Here is a 25395-nt window from a genome sequence, read left to right as displayed (position 1 = left end):
CTGAGATTGTCATACTGTTACAGTATATAGTCATACCCATCCTACGTGGTAGGCAGAATAATAGCCCCCAAAGATGTCTACATCCTAGTCTCTGGAACCTGTGCATATGGTACCCTACATGACAATGAAGAGTTAAGTTACAGATGGAAGTAAGGTTACTAATAACTTGACCTTAACATAGGGAGATTAACCTGGATTTTCTGGTGGATCCAATGTAATCTTTACAGTGGAATAGGCAGAAGAGGAGCCTGTAGCAGAGGGATGAGATGAAGGAGACTTGTCAGCCATTGTTGGCTTTGAAGATGAAAGGGCTATATAAGCCAAGGAATGCAACAGTCTCTAGAGGCTGAAAAGGTGAGGAAATGGATTTTCCTCTGGAGTGTCCAGAAGGAATGCATTCCTGGTGATACCTTGATTTAACATCAAGAGACCTACAGCAGATTTATGATGGACAGAACTATAAGACAACTTGTGTTGTTAAGCCAATAAATTTGTGGATAATTTATTTCAGTAGCAATATAGAACTATTCAACAATATAGCCTATGGCAACAGAGGAAAGAATAAAGGTGTTTAGACAGAACATCTGGAGGTCTGTACAGTAGAAAGGAATCAGATAATTTCCCTGCTTTACCATTTACTTGCAAGGTTTTCACACTCTCTAAACTCCAATATTATTATTATCTCCAAAATGGGCAGACAATACCTACCATTCAGGATTTTTCCTTAAAAGATAATTAACATATGTTTAGTTTTTAAATATCTGAACTGACTTCCTAGCTCTGATCACAGCTGGATTGAGTGGGTACCACTTGGGGGTTAGGAGCTGATTCTGGCAGGCTGGAAATTGTGGAACAAGAGGGTAAATGACACTGTAGAATGCCAGGTCATATGGGCTCAGGAGGAGAATAGGTATCCAGCAACTCCATGTGACAGGGCAGAGGCAATAACTGCCTTCAAGCAGAAACTAGCCTTCCGATTTGGTGAGTCTGTATTACTGAGCTCAGGACGCTGATCCTGTAGAGTCCAGGAGGCAAGTAAAGCAGCAGGCAGACCTCCAATAATTGTGGAAGGATTGCTGGGGAGGCAGAGATAGTTTAAGATAACTGAAAGTATTTCTATAAATATGGATTAGTAACTTTTAAGAAAATCATATTTTAAAATATTCCAGCCATTATTTCTTTGAATAATGCTTTCCTTTGTCTTCTCCCTCCCACTACACATATGCTGGTTTGCATGTATGGTGTCATGTAATTCTTTGAGAGATTATTCATTTTCTTCATATGTCCCCCTGCTCTGTTCTTGTGATCGTATAATCTCTATTTAAGATCTGTGCTCAATTTGTTTCTTTTTGACAATTTAAATCTATTTTTTGATTTTTATCTGAAGTCATTGTCACAATACTGTTACTTTTCAAAGCATGGCTTTATTTACTTTTCTGCACATCTTTTTAATAGGTGTTTTGAAGTCTCTGAGTGTGCAGTCCTCCATTAGGCCTCTTCAAAGGCAATCCTTGCTGCCTTTTTTTCTGTTTGTTTTCTGTGTATGGGTCACATTTTCTGTTACCTCATACATATCATACTTTTTGGTTGAAAAGTGGATATTTTAGATAATATAGTAACTCTGGACACTGATATCCCCAGAAACTGCTGTTTTGTTTGTTTGGTCATTTATTTGATTAGTGACTTGACTAAACAAACTCACCACTGTCTTGATTGTAACTGCCTGGGGTAGAGATCCTCAGGGAAAGGTTTGTAGCATGAATGAGTTGTGACTAATGTCATGCACCTTCACTGCTCTTCCCAAGATTTAATAGCTTTTCGTGAATGAATGTTTCTCCATGTGATGTATTCTCTTAAATAATTTTTCTTGGGCTGCCCCTGGTGGCGCAGCAGTTGAGTGCTGGGCTGTGAAGCTGCCCGCAGCCTCTGTAGTGCTGGGTTCAATCCCCGGCCGCCCACGAGGGCCCCACATGGCGCACAGACCTCTCCTGACACGCCCGCTGCTCCCCTCAGCAGTGTATTTCATTAGTCTGCCTGTTTTGCTCCCTGCTCTGGCTCTGGTGAATTCTCTCACCCTCCCACACTTCTTACTGTACCCAGTGCTTTTATAAGTAAATGAATAAATCTTTAAAAAAATAATTTTTCTTGGTTAAGTTTTTGTTTTGTTGGGTAAGTCTTTACTGAAGTCCTGTTTCTCTTATTGTCATTTCTAATCTACAGTTAATTTTGATATTTTGTTGCCTTTTAAATAAGTAAATAAATATTATTTCAGTGATACCATCTCAGCATAATATTTGATAAATGAGAATTTCTGAACTGTGTCCTGAACTGTCATTAACTTACTTTATCTTGTAGTCAGAGTCTATAGTCTCTGTGAAATGACAATTTGAAAACTGGACTTATAGCTCAAGCACTGGTTTCAATACAGTGATTGACGGTGACATCCATGTAGATATCTTTAGAAAAGTCTTAGAGTTGGAGATATGCAGGGTTTGCCTTCCCAGAGGTATCTGTGGGCACTTAGTAGAATTGCTTTTCATTCAGTAAGAAAAAAAAGATGATAAATGGGCGAACAAATTGAACCTTTAGGTTTAAAGTAAAAGGCTTTAAATGCCAGTTAAAGAAACACAGGTAAAGATCAGAGTACAATTATGGTTAATCGTGTATGTTAGTCAGTATGTTGAAAAGACAAAAGGGTTTTTGGATCTATTTTGAAATAGAGCAAGGGAGATAATTGAAGCGATAGGAAAGAACACCTGGGATATTTCATTGTCATCATGCAAGAAAAGTTCATGCACTATTCTTGTTTCTCTTCATTCGTATGAATCTTTTGCCTTTTTAAGTTCATGTACTATTATTTTCATCTTCCCATATATAGTGACTATGCTGTTATAGAGACACAGAAGACCTCCATTCATGTTTATTTAACAAAGGAATAATGTAAGATAAAAAAGGGTTAATTCCCTAAATATATAAGGAACTTATACAACTCAATAGCATGCCACAAATAATTTGATTAAATAATGAGTAAAGATATAAATAAACATGTTTTTGAAGACACATAGGTGGCCATCAGATACATGAAAAGCTGCTCAACATCATTAATCATCATGCCAAATACTCTTGAGTATTTCCTATCAAATTGCAGCAGTTAATACAAGCCTCTTCTTCTCAGAGAGGATTTAAAGTTAAATTTATGCTGAAGCCCATAAAGAGCACCTTTTAGGGCTCCTCCATGATACACTTGACAGAAGTCATCTATATTGACTGTTTGTCCTTTAATTTGCCCCACTTTGAATCTGGCTGTTCAGAATTGAGCTCAGCATACAGCTAAACTCGTAATACAGATCACTTCCTCCCTATCTGAATGTAGAACATTTCTGTATGATTTGGGAAGTTATTTTTGGTCTGGGGACACTATTACAGTTAAATGGACAAAGTCATCATCAGGCATGTGCAGGGTCCCTGTTTAATTTTACTTTCCTTTATCATCAGTATTGATTGTTGTGGTTAGAGTGGTGTTCCTCAAAAGCATATGTCTGTGTTCTAATCCCTGTAACCTGTGAATGTGATTTATCTGGAAAAAGGGTTTCTTCAGACATAATTAAATTATAATCTCAAGATAAAACCATCATGAATTATTTGGTGACAAATATCCATAAAAGACAGGAGAGAAATAGATGGATAAGAAGGAAAGAGCAATGTGAAGAAGGAGCAGGGAGTGAAGAAGGAGCAGGGAGTTAAGCAACCACAAGTCAAGAAAATCTGAAGCCACCAGAAAGTGGGACATGTAAAGAATGATTTTACCTTAGCGCCTTCAAAGGGTGGTGACCCTGCTTTGATTTCAGACTTCTTGCCTCCAGAACTGTGAGAAAATAAATTTCTGTTGTTATAAGCCATTAGTTTGTGCTAGTTATGGCATCTTTAGGAATCAAACATCTACTTTCATCTCATGTTCCCACGTTAGTGTATTCAATGTACATCTTTCTAATTCATTGTTCATATGTTTTACTTAGATATGTAAAATTATGTAGATATATAAAATTCCTTAAAAAATGTATAAACTCATTAACAATGGAAGGAATTTTATTTTATTTTATTTTACTTTTTTTATCAGGCTGACCCTTTGTCTCTTGTCACAATCTAAGACTATACTGCACTAGTCATAGCTACTACACTATAAAGTACTTCAAGAAGTATGACTATCCACTGCAAGAAAATGGGACATCTTTTCTGGTGTGCTGCTTCTTTGTTTTTAATATTTATTTATTTATTTATTTTTATACATAGCCAGGGCACAGGCCAGATGCGCAGGAGGGTGAGAGGATCTACCAGAATCAGAGCGGGGAACAGAACAGGCAGACTGACAAATACACTGCTGAGGGGAGCAGCGGGCGAGACAGGAGAGGTCTGCTTTGCCATGTGGGATTCTCGCTGGCCAGCTGGGATCAAATTCGTGCTGCAGAGGCTGCAGACAGCTTTACAGTGTGGCACTAAACTGCCTGCCCCACCAGGGAGGCCCTCTGGTGTGCTGCTTCTAATGCATGGGGAAACCCTTCCCAGATGTCCCTAGCAGACTTCTCTTGGCCACTAATATGTCACATACCCAGTCTCTGAACGATCACTAACAAGGGAATAGGATCACCATGCTACATTTGGATGTGTTAAATTACCTCTGAGAAGGTGGGGTCACCTTTCTAGATACATTACGAAGTAAAGGAAGATGAATATTACAAATATAATCATGACATGGTCAGCAAAGGAGAGTTGAGTAAAGGGATTTTGGATTGACAGCTGTTACTATACATTCTACTAGACATTTAAGATCTTGTGCATTTTAGCTTGATAATAAAGTAAGTAAGATAATACTATGACCCTAAATGCTTCCAGCTTCTACCCAGTGAGGATGCCAGATAGTATTCCATGTTGCGATGGTTTAAGATATCAATAAGTAGGACACTCTGAAGAGTATAACTGGTCCAGAGAAGTAGGTTGATTTCCCTCAGGTGGAAATGGGTTGTATTTGATGTATTTAAAACATCTAACCTAATTTACTAGGATTAGAGCTTTCATGTTTTGATTTTCTTGCCAGCAAAGAATTATAAGAGGAGCTGCATGCTTAATGAATTGGGAGAGAATGTAACTTTTAAGAAGGGCTGAGGGAGCATGAAGTGATAAAGTTTCAAAGAAACTTATAGATGGATGTGCAACATATATATATTGAATTCATCTGTCATTGGGTTACTTGTCTGTCTTTGAGAGATGTGGGAATCAGTTTCTGTTTTCCTATTTCAGGTAATGTGAAGTCCACAGTGAAATGAACTAAATTCTGGTGTTTACAGATGATAGCGTCACACTGGTGAATTAGTAAGTTGTAATGAAATAGAAAATTATGATTTTTGAGTATTTTTTCTTTTGAATATAACTTAATTGCAAGCTTATATAAATTCATTTTTAATATTGTATATTTAACTGACTCACAAACTTCCTAAAAATATATGAGCTGATATGATCTAGCTCCAGCACACTACTTAATACATTGTATGTGTGTGTATCTCCACCACATCCTAGAGTCTGTAAATTTGACCCTAATTTTAAGAAGGGACTTTGCAAATTTTAAGTAAGGATCTTGAGCTGAGACTATTCTGGGTTATCCAGATGGGCTCTAAATACAATAAATATAATTAATAAATGACACCCAGAAGTGAGACACATACAGGAAAAGGTTATGTGAAGATGAGAGTGAAGAGCGAGGTTATGCTGCTCAAACCATGGAATATCTGGAACACCAGAAGTGGGAAGACTGGGTAATGTTTTTCCCTAGAACCTTGAGCAGGAGCATGGTGCAGCTGACACTTTGATTCGGAGCTTTTGGAATCTAGAATTGAGGAAAAATTGTGTTGTTCAAGCCATGCTGTGTGGTACTGCAGTCCTAGGAAACTAATACAAGGCTGAATAACAAAACAAAAGACTCTGGATTTCTTTGAAACACCCAACTCTACTGTGGGATATCTCCTACGGACTGGCTACAGCTTGTCAACTGGAAAAGGGAACATGGAAATTCAGAGAGTTATGCAGTTTTGTCTGCAGTGGTGAAAAGTGTAGATGTAGTCAGTGCCACCACTTGCCTGACTTTGGGGGAGCTGCAGCAACTTGGAGGGCAGTGACCACAACAACAATAGGAGGAACAGACCCACTGAAGGCAGGAGACAGTATAAGACAAGAGCACTAGTGAGCCAGCCCCTGGCTGGACTGTCTATCTGACCTGCTCTTCCTTTGACACCCAGATCCACACAGCAAGGAGGAGGGCTGGGTTCCTGAAAGTTAATAATTTATCCAACACCCTTAGCAACAAAATATTAAAGTTTGTAGAACCTAAAAATACTGGAGGGTTCAAAGGGATATTTTGATCATAAATATTTTATTTAGTGGTGAATAGAAATCACAGGGCTACATTTTCCATATTTCTGTGGGAATAAAGTTTTGCTCCCAATTCTTTTAATTACTGTTGTCTCTATAGACAGAAACTGTGTATTGGTAGAGGTACTCTGAAGACAGTTTGCAAGGCAAAAAGCTGAAAACATTTCTTTTTTAAAGAATGATGTGATATTCTTTTTTTTAAGATTTATTTGTTTATGCATACAAGAGCTGGGGTACAGGCCAGAGATGTGGTGGGTGAGAGGATTCACCAGAGACAGAGTGGGGAACAGAACAGGTAGACTGAAACACACTGCTGAGGGGAGCAGTGGGCAAGACAGGAGAGGTCTGCCTTGCCTTGTGGGTAGCTTCCTGGCTGGCAGGGATCAAACTCATATTGCAGAGGCTGCGGATAGCTTCGTAGTGCTGTGCTTAACTCCTTGCACCACCAGGGAGGCCCTGCAAACATTTTTGACAGTAATATTGTGCCACTTTGGGTCATAAGTGGCAGTCAAGGAGATATCAGTGGATGACAAATGGTGGAAATTTCAAATTGTGGTGGGAATGGGCAATTCAACAGACTACATAAAATTGGCATTGTTCCAGAAAACCCAGATGGTAGAGATAAGCCATTAGCAACTCTTATTTTCTTAGCTTTGGATAACTTAGCTAGAAAAAAATCAACAATGCATTTGTTTTCAGCAAAATATAATTCTAGTTAAAAGGGGTGCTATTAATTAAATCTTTAATTAATGATATTCAGGGCATGTTTCCAAATAAGCACCTGACTTTAGATCATGCACTTACTATTCATGTGTTATGGATTCAGAGCATGGTGAAGCTTGATGAGGTTTTGGGAACTATATGATTGAGTCCCCTCATCTTGCAGATGCATAAATTGAGTAGGAAAAGTTGTATTATCTTCCATGAGTTGCCCTAGGAATGGATATCAGAGACTGGAATAGCACCTGGATTGTTGAATTCCAATCTGCTGTCCTTTTCACCCTACACCTCTGCAAGGATTCTTATCTAAACACTGACTTCTCTTTGCAGACAAAATTATCCTTGGCCACTTTTTTTTTTGTGGCTCCTGGCTGCTTATCCTTGACTTTTCCCAGCTGCTTATCAGAGGCAAGCTTCGTTAACACAGAGTCAGTTCTACTTGAAAGACTAGGCTGGCAGTGTGCAAAATTCCTCAAAGTTCTCAGACATCATGAGCTTGGAGAATCTCCAATTCAAAAATCATTCCCTTTAATTAAAAACTTTTATTTCCTTATAATCATTTATCACAGACTTAGTTCAAACACTTTTTGACAAACAACAACAACAAAAAACTGAAGATTTTAAATGAAAGCCCACAGGTTTTTCTTGTACATAATTAATGAACATGATCTATGACTTTTCAGGTACATTGTTGGAGAAAGCATGGCATTACATGGGGAATATCAGATTTTAGAAATAAGAACATAGTCAAATCCAATATTGACCACTCTCTCTGAACTGTGTCCTATAGTTGTGTCAATAATATGGGAAGCCTTTCTCCCTATAGCAGAATAACCTGATGTAGTTATTAACTGCTGGTTTTCTGTGGGTTCATCAAGATAAAGTAAGAAAGAAGGACTAGAAAGAGCATTATAGGCAGGAAAAAAAAATAACCCTCACACAGTGGTTTTTTTTTTTTTTCTTCTGTGAAATTTGAATCACCTGAGGAAATAATTTCTGCTTCCTTGAAGTATCATAAAGGTCCTTTCCCATCCAATGATTTATATAAGATTTTCACTCACTAGCTTGGGAGCCTGTGGGTGGGCTAGCTGCCTTTCACTGATATTCTTACTCGCAGCCATTGCTGAAGGTGGGAGGATGATCTTCAAGGTGACAATGGTCCTATTCCAATTGCCTTTGGAATCTTCTGTTTCCTTCTTTGGGAATTCATCACATTCTTCAAAACTCTGAGTGAGGCAGGTATAGTGACTGTATGTCCCAGTGACTTCTCCAGGAATGTAGAATTCAAACTAAAACAGGTTACCAGGAATTGATTCCTGGTCAAGATTCAGCACAAACCTACTAGACAACTACAATTCCAAAGGGTGTTTGTGAGAGCCTACCTTATACCATCAGTAGAAACTCAAACCTTCCACCAAGCACACTTGTCCCTTCTGACATAATTCACTTAGCATAACCCCCTCTACTTCTATAAATGTTGTTCCAAAGGCAAGATTTCATCTCTTTTTACAGCTATGTATGTGTGTGTATTTGTGTATGTGTGTTTATATATATATATATATATATATATATATAAGTAGACTTTTTTATATATACATCTTTTTTTTTTTAATCCACTCATCTGTTGTTGGGTACTTAAAGAAATATGGAACACTTCACAAATTTGTGTCATACTTGCAAAAGGTCCTTGCCAATTTCCTCTGTGTTGTTACAATTTTAGTGTATGTGATGCCAAAGAAGTCAACAATGCAATTTTAAAACTATTTTAGCCTTGTCCTTTAGAGGTCAAATAGTATCTGTAGGGACCCATTATCTTTCACTGCAGTGAGCCTTCAATAAGAATGTTGATTTTCAAACATTTTCAGGTACCTTTTGCATCCTTCCTACATCGTTCCTTCTGTCATGTGAAGAGTTCTGTATCTTTCTGCTGTGAGCAGAAAGTAAGGAGAGAGGAAAGCAATATTTCTGGATCATCATCTAGACATCTTACTCCAAGAACAATATTCTCTATTGTTGGGACATATTGGATATGATTGGGGCGATGGGTCCAGAACACCTTAATAACACTTGGATTCTTCTTTAAGCTATATGGGATTTTTGTTGTGTTTCTGTCGTCAGGTATCTGTTCCTGTGAGCTCATGGTTAGGGCATTAGGCACTGAATTCCAGAGAAGCAACTACATTATCCCGGTCTTACTGAAATTTCTTTTTAAATTTAACTGTGTCCTTCTTCCAGAGGCCAGAGAAATTTGTACTTTTCCTTTCTCTATGACAGGAACTGTGCCTCCACCAAGTTCTCCCTATTCTATGGAGTAAAACTGAGTGCTCAGACTTGCAAGCTTTGCTCTTGATATGTAAAAGTAAGACTCTGGGACTTAGGAAAGCATTTTGTTTCTAAACAAAGCCCGAGCTTTCATGACTATTATTATGCTATGGACTCAAGAAAATATTTTTTTTTTGAAGTTTAAAGCTGAACAATGATTTCTTTATTCTCGGCAGCATCTGACTTCCCTCAGAAATGAAAAGCCATTAAATCAGAAGCCAGAGGCAACATGATTTATGGGATGGAAGAATCATTGTTTTAAACATCTGAAAATAGAATGCTCTTTCTGAGAGCAAGGATTGTTTCATTTCTGAATGTGTAGTGCCTAGCTCAGCGTCTGCTACACAGTAGGTACTCAAAGTTTCTTGGATGAAATGATAGTCGCATTAGCTTTACTCAGATCACAATTTAAAACACACATATTGATAGCTCATTCTGTGTGAAATCAATGAGGGGATGCCTGTGAATTAGTGAAGCATGTGTATGTTGAACCCCACATTTATTTAACCCCCCCCATCTAATCTCTTGATATACACTGCTGCCACCTCACTCAGAACATGATTCTTCATGTGTAGCATTTGGATAAGGAAAAACTATCCCCTGGAAGCTTGTAATAAATGTGAAATTTTATGCTCTGTCCTAGACTGGCTGAATCAAACCCAGGAACTGAACTTTGGCAAGTTATGTTTACACAAATGCTCCAGGTAATATTGTGTTTCCTAAATTCAAGAGCCACTTCCTTAACACCTATCTCTAGCTCAGCCTCCCTCAGAGATGTGGTCAGGATTTATTATAGCCTCCATTGAGCTCACTTGATAGGGGCCTCAGTTTCTCCTATTACCAGATTCTGTTGAACCAGATACTGAGATGTTCTGGATTCCCAGAAAGACCAGGTAACAAACTCAAATTTGCTCAGGAAGTTAATGTGTTGAACAGCTATTATAAGGTGATAATGAGTTTCCAGGTGAAAACCCAGGCTAGGGAGCTTGATCGTCTTGTGCTTGGTACTGAGATGAATTTAAGACTCTGAGAGTGACGGTGTGGATTAAGACCACATCAAAGTTCAGACCTCAGCAGTGCATCATTCTCTAGTGGGGACTGTTTATTTGGTCTCCGGTACCTAATGACCAAATAAACAGGTACATCTTTTTTTTGTTAAGTCGATGATATTTGAAATATATAATTAACATCTTAAATCAAGACTTCTGAGGACAGAAGATTACTTTGAATACTCAAAAAACTACGTAGAAATATATGAAGTTCACCTAGCAGTTCAAATAAATACAATTATAAATTATAGATAACAAATTATGCCAACATATAGTAAGTTTCTGATTGTTAAATTTTTGGTATATTTTCAATGAAGAATTAATGAAAACCTCAGGGAAATATCTCTGCCCTGCTGCTATTTTTTTTCTTGTTTTTGTTTTTAGTCATTCAGCGAGTCTCTTCTAAGTCCCATCTGTTCCAAGCCCCAAGTTGTCTGTGTTTGAATGCTTGCCTTCCTCATCCTAATTACAGGGACATTTCAGTTCTTTGTCTGTAGTGTTCAAAGTTCATGTCAAAAATACAAAAGCTTCATCAACTGTGTGTGCATAGCTTTCTCCACTGTAATACCTACTGTAAATCTCTGTTTGGTTCTAGAAACTAGGGAAGCTTATTTTTCTAATATTTGCAATCTGTTCCTTTGAGGACTTTTCTTTTTGAAAATCTCTGAATACTTGCATCTCTGAAATTTGTTCTCCTGTGTTGAAAACAGTGGATTTTCTTTTGATGTGAAAACATTTTCTAATCTGATACAGTTACGATAGGGGTTCTTTCTGTCTGCTGCATAGAATTCACTTCTTGGTAATTCTTATGTGCTTTTGTCACTTCATGTAGTCATAACAAGTCTTTGATTTAACTCTTTTTATTAGGACTATGTAAATTCACCAAAGGAGTACTCCCATCAGTAAACATATAGTCTAGGGGGAATATATCTGCTAAAAATAGGATTGTAAAGAGGATCATTGGTCTTTAGAGAGAGAAAATAGTAGGTTGAGTAGAAAGCTCAGAAGTCAATATATATTTGCTAGGAAGATCAAGGTTCATGTTGAGATTAAATGATGTAATATAATGGACTCTGTGTTCATGATTTAATTAGCTCTTTCAGTTAAGACTATGACCCCAAGGAACTGAGATAAAAAAGACAGTACAAGGTCACATGGCCTGGTGGAAGATGTAGAGACCTACTGAAGGTTACAGTGATCGAGCTGGTGCTTGCAGAGCTCCCTCGAGAGTACCTTGTTATTAAATATACGCTATGCAATGGAAGCATCTGGGGTGGGGGAGGGGTGGGCAGGGGCCATAACGGAGAGATGGAAGCACAATGAACTATGGGTGAGATTTAACAGTAGGTGACTACAGTGGTGATGCTTGATGGAGGTGTCCTAATGTTACCTCAATTAAAACAATAAATTTATAAGAAAATAAATAAAAGATTAAGAAGTAGTGAAGTCGGTATTGATAGCTTTCTAGACAGGTCTTCGTAGGTACACTTTTCATCTTTGTTCCCTCACACATACATGCCTCAAATTCAACAGAAAACATGGCACTATCATATGTTTGAATACAATGAAATCCCGAATGTAAGAAATTCACTCTTTTCCCAGTGTGAAGATTAAAGGAAATGACAATAAAATTTGCACAGGTTTAGTTCATCAACAGATGTTTATTGAACATTTGCTGAGAATAATTCCAAGGATTTCTAGGTACTGTAAACAGTATGTTCCAAGCCTGAATTTCCTGTTTTTCATGCTTCTCAGCATTGGCAAGAGCGCTTTCTGTCAAATTTTAAAGGATGTTTAAGCTATGTAAGGTGCATGTCCATCACAATGATAGGTTGTCCTAGACTCAGCACCAAAGCTAAAGTATGAATGACACTTTTTTGCCAGCCATCAATATGATGGTTTATCTATCAGAGTTTGACTGTGATGGAATTAGTCTTCCAACTGATATTCTTTTTTAAAAAAGATTTATTTTATTTATGCGTACAAGAGTTGGGGTGTAGGCCAGAGTTGCAGATATGTGTGTGTGTATATGTATGTGTGTATGAGATAATTCACCAGAGACAGAGTGGGGAGCAGAACAGTTGGATTTACTGACATATACTGATGAGGGGAGCAGCAGGCGAGACAGGAGAGGTCTGCCATGTCCTGTGGATCAGCTCCCTGGCCAGGGATCGAACTTTTGCTGCAGTAGCTGCTGATAGCATCATAGTACTAAGACTTAACCCCTTGTGCCACTGGGAAGCCCCCAAATGATATTCTTTTTGACAGGTGTCTTTGCATGAATAACACACTGATGTTGGAAAATCCCGTGATCAACACTGTCAAAATCAAACATCACTATTATATATCTATGACTTGGAATGTTCTAAAGATGATTAATTTGGAAAGAGGATGAGAACACTGTTTTTTAAAATGTATACTTTCTATTTTCATCTCAATGTACAGGGAATTATAAATGCCCATTGTCAAAATATTTCATGTTGCTGTGATGTTATTACATCTTGCCCTTCTACCATAAATATTTTATGTATATTTTCTTTCATCATTATATACTCCTTCATGCACAAAGTATACAGTTTTATATTTCATAGAACTATTAATGGTTCATTTTTAGAATTATGTAGATTTAGGTGCATAATGCAGAGTAAAAGTAACAATTTTTTTCTTTAAGTCATCAAACTAGTACTTTTTTTATGATTTCTCCTTGTTAGGATAAATTCATTTGAACTGATAATCTATTTGCAAGGCTTCTGGTAAAAGTAAAATTATAAGCCAAATGGTTCATGCAAATTAGACTTATTTTTTGCATCTTTTGAATTATGCTAGAAATAATCTTATTCTTTCATAGTCTTTTATTGTAGAGTCAAAATTAATGGCCATAATTCAATAAGGCTAATGAAAAATTTATTTGGTCAGACCTATTGCCAAAACTATGAAGGACAGATCTGAATCAAATGCACTTAGAAACTTTCTGCCGGCATTTGCCAAAGTGAAAATAATGCATTTCAAAGCAATTCAATAGCATTGAGGTGAACAGAGAGTTATGGTGTATCAGGGTCCTTCACAGAAAGGATGTTTGGAACTAAATACTAGTTAGTACAGAGAATATACTAGAAGATTTGCTTGTGTAAAAGTAATGACCTGAAAAGCTGACTGTGTGCTGAGAATGAATCCTTTTAATCTCAGCAACAAAAGCTCTATGGAGACACTGCCCATAGTGACTGTAAGCAGAACATTCTTCTTTGCCACCTCCTCTGTGAAACTTCTTCCTTGTTCTCCAGCTTGCAGTTGTCCTATTGCCAGTGGTGGCCTCTGTGTGATGCTTGGGGTGTTCAATCTGAGGTCATAGTTTTGACTACTGATGATCTAGGGCTATTCTGAAAGTTCACCTTACACTTTCCTATTCCCTATAAAACACTTTTTTTTTTCTTTATCCACATGTGGGTACTTGTCTGTCTAAAGCATTTTCTACTTACTCATAAGTATATCTCTGTTATCCTGCATTGTCTTTTATATGTATCCTGGTACTACCACGCCTTTAAGTAGGGATAAAATCATTTAAATCCCATTCATACTACCTGGGAAGTGTTCAGGGCTCAGTGCATGTTGTCTAGATGTAATGAGATGGAAATTGCTAGTTGGCTGTTTAAAATTCATTCTGCAGCTATTTATTCAGCATCGACCAAATAATGTGAACTGATGTAAGTGGTAGGGATATAAGTTAGATATGATTCTTCCTTTTAGAGAGCTTAATTTAAAAGGTGGGTTGGACAAGCATAGACTACAGAGTGCTAATATTCTGATGGAAGGGCAGGGCAGAAGGGTAACTAACCCAGGCTGGGGATGGAGGAAGATTTCCAGAAGAAACGCGCTCTAGGCAGAAGTCTGAAGGAGACTGTGAGGTAGAGAACAGGTGGTGGGGATAGGCTCCTAGGCAATGGAAGAGCATGAACAGGTCTTCTTCCCCAGAGAGAAAACTGAAAGCTTAAAAACCTAAAAGCAATGCAGTGTGCTGAAGTCTGTGTCCTAGAGCAGTGACACCTGGTATTTGTGTTATGCTAAATTTTACTGAACACTTTCTCATGCATTATCTATTTTATTACTCAGACAATCTCAGTTGACATGTAAGCAAATGGGGTTAATAAAGATGGAGTAAGTTCCTGGCTCAGAATGAAAATTGAGCCTGAACTTTTTCTTGCTGAGTTTGCACTCCTTTCTATCATTAATGTGCATTTTAATATACTGACATTCAATGTATATCAATATTTACATCATCCTCAGAGTTGGGAGATCTAGTTCTTTCTCAAAGGTTCTGTATCTCATCCAAGAAGAAATAAAATATCTTCTCCAATATTTTTTAAAAAGACTGTTTTGAGAATCTTTGATCTCAAGGGAGATACCTAGAGAGGTTAATTAAATCAGAATTGATAATAATTAAAATCTAAGGGATAAAAAAGGATGTTTTTATTTGGCCATAAATCTCATAGAAAAGTACAGATTTAACAGATGTCAGGAAAAGAGCAGAATTTTAGCAATTATGTAAGGGGGGAACTCTTAATTATAATTTTAAAGGACTATCAATTACAGAGTTTTTTTAGCAAAAGATTTTGAATTACCTCTTCATTTTTTTAAATCACAGATTGAGAAGATAAATATAAACTTTAAATAGAAAAATTCACTCCTATGCTTAAAAAAGTAATAGCTTAAGGCTGTGAGGGCTAGTAGAAAATACACAGGCTTTTAATTTCAAACCTTTTGACTTATTTGCCACAAGATTCTCTCCATTAAAACCCAGTTTCCTGGTCTGTAACAAAATCTATATTCTAAGGTTATTATGAGCATCAAATAAGTAAAAAGTTACCATTATATATTAATTTACAGTCTAGTTATGGAGCAATAATTTATTTTGGAATTCCTTCAAGTCTTATTGAATTATCCTGTAGCTACTTAAATTCTACAGAAAAACAAGACTGTTGGTAGTAAGGTGTTTTATGAAGTAAACTGTTACTCAAATGTAGTAGAACATGGAGTAGCCAGTGGAAGATACTAAAAAATTATTAGGTAAATGAATTCACTATTAGTAGAAGGGCAGACCAAATATATCGAACTCTAAAACATTAATTGGGAGAGGGCATCCTGGTGAAAGAGTGATGTGGGTATGAGATTTCCCACTTAATTGTGATAAAACTCCAAAATCTTGGAACTGAAACAAAAGAGGATGACATGTATTCTCAATTTTGTACTTGCGCATTGTTTAACAAGCCCAGCTAAGGATTAATTAAATTTCATGTCTAGGATAATACAGCTTTGTTTGACTGTGTACTATTGATTATGGCCTAGTATCTATGAAGTTACATATTAACTTGTAGATATTTGTCTCATAGGGAGCAAATGATTTCTGGTATGGATGCTAACGAATAGATAACACCAGTTGTTACAGTTTTATTGCCCTGTAGAATATTAACCTGTCTTTTCTCTGACTTAGCAAACCTATTTCTGCATATTTTCTCTGACAGGCTGTATAAATCTGTTCCTCAAATGCTATTTGAACTAACTTTATCATCCCGTTGGTTCTCTCACTTGTGCAATGAATAAATCTTTGACATATATACTCTACATTTGTAGAATGCTTCTAACTCTGAAAATTAAGTTGGACAATTTGAAAGGAAATTTACTTACAATTGTGAGTTTCTGAGGGCAATTTAGGAAAAAGAATAAAGGGACATATTTAAAGGCACAACTATTAAACTTTCTTTCTGTTATGAACCAGTAAATAAAGACATGAAGCATTGCCTTGTTTGTGAGACTCTTTTGGACTTTTATATCTGGCAAAATAATGAAATAAAAAATTCCTATTAAAAGAAAAAGATAAATCACACAAGTGTTTCGTGTTAATGGTATAAATGAGGCAAGTATGTAAGCTAGAGGATGCATTGTTGCTAAAAACAGCGTAAATATTCTAGTTTTTATTTGTAATGGAATTCACTCTGGAGACATTTTGCTTTTATTTGTTGGATTGCTCTAGGGAGAGGAGCCAGAAAATCCCTATCTGAAGGGGATCAGGGCTGGATATTAGAGAATCTTGGGGACATTTAAAAGTCCCACTATTAGGAAGTGCCGTGGAAGTCATTGTTCAGGGAAAGGACTACCAGCATCTTGGTATTTTGGAGATGTAAATTCTGGAAGGAGAGGTCCAAGAGCACATTGCGAGAAGGAAAGGTGTTATGTAATTGTAGTTTCTGGATTTGTAGATATGCAATAATTCTGCAGTAGGTTGTGTTTAAGGCTTGGTTGGTGTTTGGGAAAACTTCCAACATGGTGGACTTGTGTAAGTGGTGTGTCAGAGTCCATAATTTTTTCCCCCTGGTTCCAGCTTTCAGACCAAGCACTAGTCTGTGGACATTGCATCCCCTGGTGGTTGCAGCAAGAGATGCATGCTAATTCCTCATGACCTTGTGTTTTAAATTCTTGAAAATTTGGTGTCAGGAACTCATTCTGTGGTTAGGCTGGAGATATGGTGGTGGAATATTATTTATATTTGTTCAAAATATAAATAATAAAGGAATGAGTATGTGTGTGTGTGTGTGTGTGTGTGTGTACATTTCCAGGTAAAATTATATGTACTGAGGTAAATGCTAGCTCCTTGATCCAAAGCTATGTTTTGCATTTATAAAAAAACACATTAGTATGATTAGTATTAAAATAGAAACAGAACCTTGACATTTAACTTTAAAAATTATGTGAAGATATTAAGATATTAAGGCTCAATTAGTTTTTGAATGCTACAAATTGCCACCAATTTGGTGACTTAAAACAACACGAATTTATTTAAAATCTTACAGGTCTAGATATTAGAAGTCTAAATTGGCTCTCACTTGGCTAAAATCAAAATTTTAGTGGGGAGGGCACTTTAGTTTTAAAGGTTATGGTGGAAAATCTCTTTCCTTGTCTTGCCCTATTAAGCATAGAGGCTACCTTAGTTCCCTGACTCATGTACCTTTCCATCTTTCCAGCCAGCAATGGCTGGTCTAGTTTTCTCAGGTTGTATCACTCTGACAAAGTTGGTCTGCTCCCCACCTCCACGTTTAAGGTCCCTTGTGTGTACCTTGGGAGTACCTGAGTAACCTAACATAATCTTACTATCACTTAACCTGGGTTCATCTGCAAACAATTCTCCTTTACTATGTAACATGAGATGTAACAGAACATACTGATAGATTCTAAGGATTAAAATACTACCTTGAAGTGGAGGCTGTTATTCTTCCAACTACAGATCTCAAAGGCAAAGAAAAATACAAAATAAGAGAGGTATGGAATGTGCAGAAAGAAGAAAATATAATTCATTTCGGATCCTGTCACATAAAGACAACTCCAGGTTCACTTTAGAATATTCTTCTGGGTATTTGGATGAACCTAAAAGCATAAATTATCATTTATCTATGTCAATAAATAGGTCTGCGTCATGATTTTTAATTGCTTTTCAGAATTCCTTTGTATCATATATCATTATTTAAAAGATCTCTTAAACCCCAAACCCAAACTCAAAAGGAAACCTTCACTCCTATATTTATAGCAGCATTATTTACACTAGCCAAGATATGGACACAATCTAAATACCCCACAACAGAGGAGTGGATCAAGCAGATATGGTGTATACACACACACACACACACACACACACACACACACACACACACACACACACACACACACACACTGGAATCAAAACAATCAAAACAGATAAATTCATGCCATTTGCAGCAATATGGAGAGAACTGGAAGGGATTATCCTAACTCAGCCAGAAAGAGATAGAGAAATACTGGATGGTTTCTTGTATGTGGAATATAGAGAAATCAAACAAAGGATCAGACAAACATAGACTTTCAACTTGATCTTCAAAGCTGACCATAGGTCTAAGGCTTTGAGGAGGGCTGGGGGAAGAAACGGGAGAGAGACAGGGAGTGAACAAGGCAGGAGGCGAGCAGAGTGGACTGTGGTGAAAGACTACAGATTCTTTGGTGGTGGGAAAACTATGTGATCACACTTGTGTGGAAGAAGCTTATGTTGAAAAAAAAACAAACAAGGATGTAAAATAACGGTACATCATTAAATAAAAAGAAATGATCTCTTATTGTTGGACACTGAGATTTCCATTTTTCTTTTTAAAAAACATACTGCAATTAAAACATTAAAAAGTACGGATACTCACATTTTTTATATACTTGATATGTCTCGTTAATTTCCTTAGGATAAATTCTGTAAGTAGATTAAGTGGTAACAGACATCAATTTAAATTAGTTCTTTTTACTCAAGGACATAAATGAGTAAAACGAATAACAAGCTTGGAGTATATGGATCTTACTATAAAAGTGAATTATTTAAAATAAACTGTATTTAAAAAAGTGGGAATAACTTTTGCACATGAACTTTGAGTGTTTATTTTTCACATAGTTGCATTGTACTCTAGTACAAATGGATTTTATTCATATATTTAAATCTCACTTTCATTCTGTCTTAGGGAGTTCCTGTATCCTAAAACTAATAGACAGTGAGGTCCTTGCATAGGAGATAAAAATGAGTAACAAAAAATGACCTTTTTTTTAAGATTTATTTATTTATGCACACAAGAACTGGGGTACAGGCCAGAGGTGCGGGGGGTGAGAGGATTCACCTAGACAGAGTGGGGAACAGAACAGGCAGACTGACTGAAATACACTGCTAAGGGGAGCAGCCAGCAAGACAGGAGAGGTCTGCTGCGCCATGTGAGTAGCTTCCTGGCCGGGCATCAAATTCGTGCTTTAGTGACTACAGATAGCTTCATAGGTTGAGTCTTAACCCCTTGTGCCATCAGGGAGGCTCCTTACTCTATTTTTTTTTTTTAAAGATTTATTTTTTATTTTTATTTTTATTGTATGTATTTTTACATCATTTTTCATTTTTGCCAATGTATGCATTTTCATCTTGGTTATAGTTCCTGTGCAATTCCCACCCCCCTTGTTTTGATCCTACTCCTTCCTCCTCCCACCCCCGTAGTATGTCTCTGGTTTATAGTTGCTTATTGATTTTGATTTTTACTTTATTTTGAAGAAGAGAACAGAAATGTAGCTGAGGGCCAGTTATGTGTCTCAGGTCATTTCGGTCACCTCTCAATGCCTGCTTGTCAAAGGATGGGGCTGGAGAGATGATTGATTTCCTTCTGTCTCTAACATTCTTCCAGTTTTTAGTGCTCAGCACTAAATAAAAAGACGTTTTGATGTGAAATTACTGGTTACATTATTTATTTATGTATCCTCTTTACTTCCAAAAACACTTGTAGCAATGTACAACAAAAACTTGAATAAGGCCAAGAATCATCATAAAGTAAATGTCAAGTTACTTGAATTCTGTGCATCAATTTTATTGATAGAAAGGGAATCTGGAAATCTACATTACACAGCTGTTGAACAGTTAAATGGAATAATGTATATAGTATTCCCTGTACAGCTAATAGTTTATAACTCCCATCCTTACCCTCACAATGTAAGAGGAAAAGCATGGAGATATTGGAATAAAACTCTCAGTGAAGAGTCCTGCAGTCAGTGGGCACAAAATAAGCCCCTGTTTCTTAGCATCTAAAGCAAAGTGAAAAATGTGGTGGTGGGTGTTGCTGATGCTGCCTGGGAGCAAAATTTAAAGAGAGAGAAATATCTTTCTGACCATGAATTATGTGTGGATCTCATCACAAGGATCTTTATAAATGGCCTCAAATATCCTAATGCATATCTGTAGTAGTAAGCTTACAAATTGCTTTTTTCTATATCAAAGGGTAATTGCAGATCTTAAAATTCAAAATATACTATCTTTTAAGAGTATTGAAAAACTATCAGAAGTGTGTTTATGTAATATTTTCAAACTACCTCTAACCATTAAGTTCTGGAAAATTCCTAGACAGTTGACATGAATTTAATATGTTTAAAAGTAAATTTTTATGAGCTAAGAACTTTATGTTGGTGATCTATGCCCTACTAATTTATCTCCTAAAAACCTAGTCTAAGGTTAAACAAAATACAAAATATAGAGGCTATCTTAGGTATAACATTTTTTACTGCAGCGTTATTTTAAATAGATAAACATTAACCACAGTCCAAGCAAATGAACAATCTAATAATGGGTAAAGAATAAAAATTGATATAAATATATCTGATGCAATTAAAGATTCTTTTAAATTGTGGTAAAATACTCATTAAAATTTATCAACTTAACTGTTTTCAAACTACTCTTCAGTAGTTAAGTAAATTCATAGAGCCGTGCTACAAATCTCCAAAACTCTTGTCTTCATGCAAAACTGAAATTATATAAAAAGCAATAATCTTCCATTTCTCCTTCTTTCTATTCCTTGGTAACTACCATTCTACTTTCTGTCTCTATTAATATATGACAATTTGTGGTCATATAAGTAGAATCATATAGTATTTGTATTTTTGTGACTGACATTTCACTTACCATGTTTTGTTTTTTCATCTGATAAACAAATAGATACTTAGGTTGCATCCACCTGTAGTCTGTTTTGAATAGTGATGCTGTGAACAGAAGTATGCAATTATTTCTTTAAGACCTTGTTTTCCATATCTTGGGTATAGATTCAGAAGTGAAATTGGAGCCTTCCTGGTGGCATAGGGGTTAAGTCTCAGCACTAGTACCACTACAACCTGAGTTCAATACCCAACAGGGAGCTGACCCAGATATGGCACAGCCGACTTCTCCTGTCTTACCCACTGCTCCCCCCAGCAGTGTATTACAGTAGATCTGCCTGTTCTGCTCCCCACTCTATCTCTGGTGAATCCACTCACCCCCACGACCCCATACCTCTGGCCTATGTTCCAGTACTTCTATGCAAAAATAAATTTTAGAAAAAGGAAAAAAAAAGTGAAATTGCTGGAATTTTTATTTTTTAACTTTTTTTTTTTTTTTAAATATTTATTTATTTATTTATTCATACAAGCACTGGGTACAGTCAGAAGCACGGGAGGGTGAGAGAATTCACCAGAGCCAGAGCGGGGAGCAGAGCAGGCAGAAGGACTGAAGTACACTGCTGAGGGGAGCAGCGGGCGGCAGGAGAGGTCTGCGCGCCATGTGGGACCCTCCTCTGGTGGCCGGGGAGCATCCAGGTATCGAACCGGCGCCGTGGAGGCTGCGGGCAGCTTCTCAACCCAGCGCTCAATCGCTGCGCCACCAGGGAGGCCCTATTTTTTAACTTTTTAAAAAAGATTTATTTATGCATGCAAAAGCTGGGGTACAGGCCAGAGGTGCGGGGGGTGAGAGGATTCACCAGAGACAGAGTGGGGAACAGAACAGGTAGATTGACTGAAATATACTGCTGAGGGGAGCAGCGGGCACGACAGGAGAGGTCTGCTGCACCATGGCGGAATCTCCCTGGCTGGCCAGGAATCCAACCTGCACTGCAGAGACAGCTTCACAGCACTGAGCTCAACCTGCTGTGCCACCTGGGAGGCCCTCTTTAATCCATTTTGAGTTGGTTTTTGTGCTGGTGTGAGGTAATAGTCAAGCTTCATTCTTTTGCATGTAGTGACCCAGTTTTCCCAGCACCATTTATTGAACAAACTTTCTTTGCTCCATTGCATAGTCTATGCTCCTTTGTCAAAGATTAGTTGACTGTAAATCGGTGGGTTTATTTCTGGATTTTCTATTTGGTTCCATTGGTCCATGAGCTACACCATTTTATATCCTCACCAAATGCACAAGGGTTCCAATTATTCCATATCCATTACTGTCTTTTTTCCATATTTGTCATTCCTGCTGGTCTCTCACTATTATCTTGATTTGCATTTCCCTAATGATTAGTTCTGTTGAGCATCTGTTCATGTGCTTATTGGTCTTTTATGTATCATCTGTGGAGTAATGTCTATACTATTGCTTTGCCCATTTTCTAAATTGGGTGGCTTTTTGTTGTTGAGTTGTAGGTGTTTGCTATGTATTGATACTTAGTTACTTTCAGATATATGATTTGCCAATTTTTTAATCTTATTCCATTGAATGCCTTTTGCTCTGTTAATTATGTGTTTCAGTTCACAAAAGTTTTAAATTTTGATGTGGTCCAGTTCATCTATTTTTACTTATGTTATTTGACATCATTTATGTATATATTATAATAATTATAAAAATATATAATGCACAGATATGATCATGTTACCTGAAAAAAAAGATAAAAATTCCATATGGGAAGTCCTTTTAATTTGAAAAACAAGAAGTCACTGGATAGTTTTAAGTTATACAGTTATAAACTCAGTCCTTAGTTCATGCTATATAAATATCATTATTGGTCATAAGTAAATCAAACAGAAATATTTGCTCTTTCAAGTGCGTGTTAACTATAAGTGTATACCAACTATTTAAATTATAAGGCACACTGCACATACTATTTGGATATTTTGTTTGCAAATTCTTAAAATACTAGGAAGTGTGAATTAAAGATGACGAGTTCCTTTCCTGCTTGCTCTCTTTGTAACAGAGGAGCTTTCTTCATTATGCTGAGGAACTGTACTGCATTCAAATTTTGCCTCATACATTTATTCATTCATCTATCAATTATTTACTTTTTTAGTGTTTATTGTGGTTACAGTGGTGAATAAGATAGACAATGTGTCTATCCTCATAAAGCTTACATTCTGTTAGGAGAAGACATATATTACTCAGGGGAAATATATAAACAAATGAGACAATGTCAAAGAGGGTTCTATGAAGGAAATAAAACAGGAATTGTGACAGAGACAAGGGAGAGCTATTCTCTTGAATACTGACATTGTTTATTTAACATGCCTTTATACCTAGGACAATATTAGAAGCATTTAAATTGGCTAACATATAGTCTTCAGGTCCAGTGCTTTATATTTTTTAATTCCTCAACAGCACCAGAATCTTCCATATCAATCATAATTTTATTGCTAAGAATTTTGAGTACAATAATTCAAACTGAAAACAAACCTAGTTCTAGGATATGAGGGATATTTTTGACAGTTTTAGTGATACAATGTCTTTAAAATCCTAACCAAACTTAGGATATGTTTATGGAAGTATAAATGACTCATCAGTTCATATATAACCTTGTCATTATAAACTAGTCCTCAGTGTTGTCTGACAATCCTGTGTTTTCCTAGTTCAGATTGATTTTTCACTCCCAACAGCACCTATTTCCATTCTCATGCTTCTGATCACTGCCTGTTCTTTTCCTCCTTTATGCTGAACAAATGACCTTGCCTCTTGCTTTGTGTAGAAACCAGAAGCCATCAGGCAGAAATTCCTATACTTTCTGACCCTTAACCTATAACTTTCCTATAACTTACCCATATCCATAGGCATCTTTCTTCTGTCACCCTTTCCTGTTCTCTTTTCATAATAGTTAACTAAAAAGTTTTTCCCTTTTCCTTCAGAAGCCCACATTTCTTTTTATTTATACAATAACTGGGGTACAGGCCAGAGGTGCGGGAGGGTGAGAGGATTCACCAGAGACAGAGCGGGGAGCAGAATAGGCAGATCTACTGAAATACACTGCTGAGGGGAGCAGCGGGCGAGACAGGAGAGGTCTGTTGCGCCATGTGGGCATCTCCCTGGCCAGCCGGGAATCGAACCCACGCTGCAAAGGCTGTGGAGAGCTTCACAGTGGTGTGATGCTCAACCTGCTGCACCACCGGGGAGGCCCTGAAGCCAATATTTCATCAGTGACCTGCATGCCAACCTTCTCGACTCTGATGACTTCCTACTTTTCTCTATCTTCAACTTCTCCATTGATTCCTTTTCTCTGGCTTTCAGGATAAGGCTTTCTCATAGGAATTCTCCCAACACTGGCTCATCCTCTTGCAGACCTCTATATCTGCCTTCTCTACACATGTTAATGTTTCTTAACATTTTGTTTAACATCCTTTTCTCATTTAGCATATTCCCTGGTGGTCTCATTGATATACGGTCCATTATCACATTTATGCCAAATGCTTCCAAATTTTTAACTCTAGTCAGGCTCTCTCAACTTAGTTCCTGATTGGTCTAGGCACATACCTTGTAAGACATTAATAACTGAGATTTTTCAGACATCTCAGGTTCAATATGTAAATCGATGGCTTTGTTTCTCACCTTTCATTGCAATTTATACCTTCAATCTGTATCTTCACTCTTTTTAACTATGAAGTTCATTTCTAGCTTTCTCAATTCCTAGAAGGGAAAATAGAGGTTCAGGCATGAAGTGACTTACCCTAGCTAATACCATCAGCTTGATTTCCAATCTAGAGTCTTTCCATGTCCATCCTTTTGAACTGTGAACTCATTTCCAACCTCAGGGGCACATACAGCTTGGGCATGGAGGGTCGCGCCCTTCTGCTTTTCACTCCATTGTGTGGAGGGCAGAAATAGAGGTGGTGATGTCTATGGCACAAATGTTGTCTTTTTAAAAATACCCCTAAAGAAATGAGCTATTTTCGCTTGTTTCTGATGTTCTGTTTTTAATGTAAATGATACTTTGAACTCTCGTGTTCTTTTTGGCTCTTTATTCTGCTCCCAGTAGTATAGACAAATTGTAATCATTCTCAAAGCATCTAAAACTCTCCTTTCTATCACAAAAATAAAGACTGAGAGGCAGTTTAAATCTGTTTTTTTTTTCTTTTCCCTTTATGAGTCACTTATTGCACTACAGGTCAATTGTCAGGAAAGTTTATTTAGCTGAGGTTTTCTTTCTGAGCTGAGATGAAAATGGTTGATTGAAAAGTCAATGCCCATGAGTTTGCCACTCTGCAATCAGCAGGATGATCGAAGGTGCTGCTGTTCTTTTCCAGGTTCAGATTGCACTGCACCGTGCCTGGAAGCAGGAGACTCAGCATGCATAGTTTAAATATTCTG

At 37.1% G+C, this 25395-nt stretch overlaps 1 protein-coding gene and 1 non-coding gene across 2 annotated transcripts in view; one reads left to right on the top strand and one right to left on the bottom strand.

The window, feature by feature from the left end:
* ZNF385D (zinc finger protein 385D) overlaps positions 1 to 25395 on the top strand; it is an 860299-nt gene that overhangs the window by 27977 nt on the left and 806927 nt on the right. The gene's annotated exons all lie outside the window — the stretch shown is intronic.
* Positions 8780 to 8884, bottom strand: LOC119237732 (U6 spliceosomal RNA). Its single transcript, XR_005123381.1, has one exon. It is a non-coding gene; the product is annotated as a U6 spliceosomal RNA (small nuclear RNA).

Source organism: Talpa occidentalis, unplaced genomic scaffold (assembly GCF_014898055.3).
Source record: "Talpa occidentalis isolate TD23 unplaced genomic scaffold, MPIMG_talOcc4v2.1 talOcc4.10, whole genome shotgun sequence".
Taxonomy (NCBI): domain Eukaryota; kingdom Metazoa; phylum Chordata; class Mammalia; order Eulipotyphla; family Talpidae; genus Talpa; species Talpa occidentalis.
Note: the sequence above shows the minus strand (reverse complement) of the source record. Positions and strands in the feature narration are given on the sequence as shown.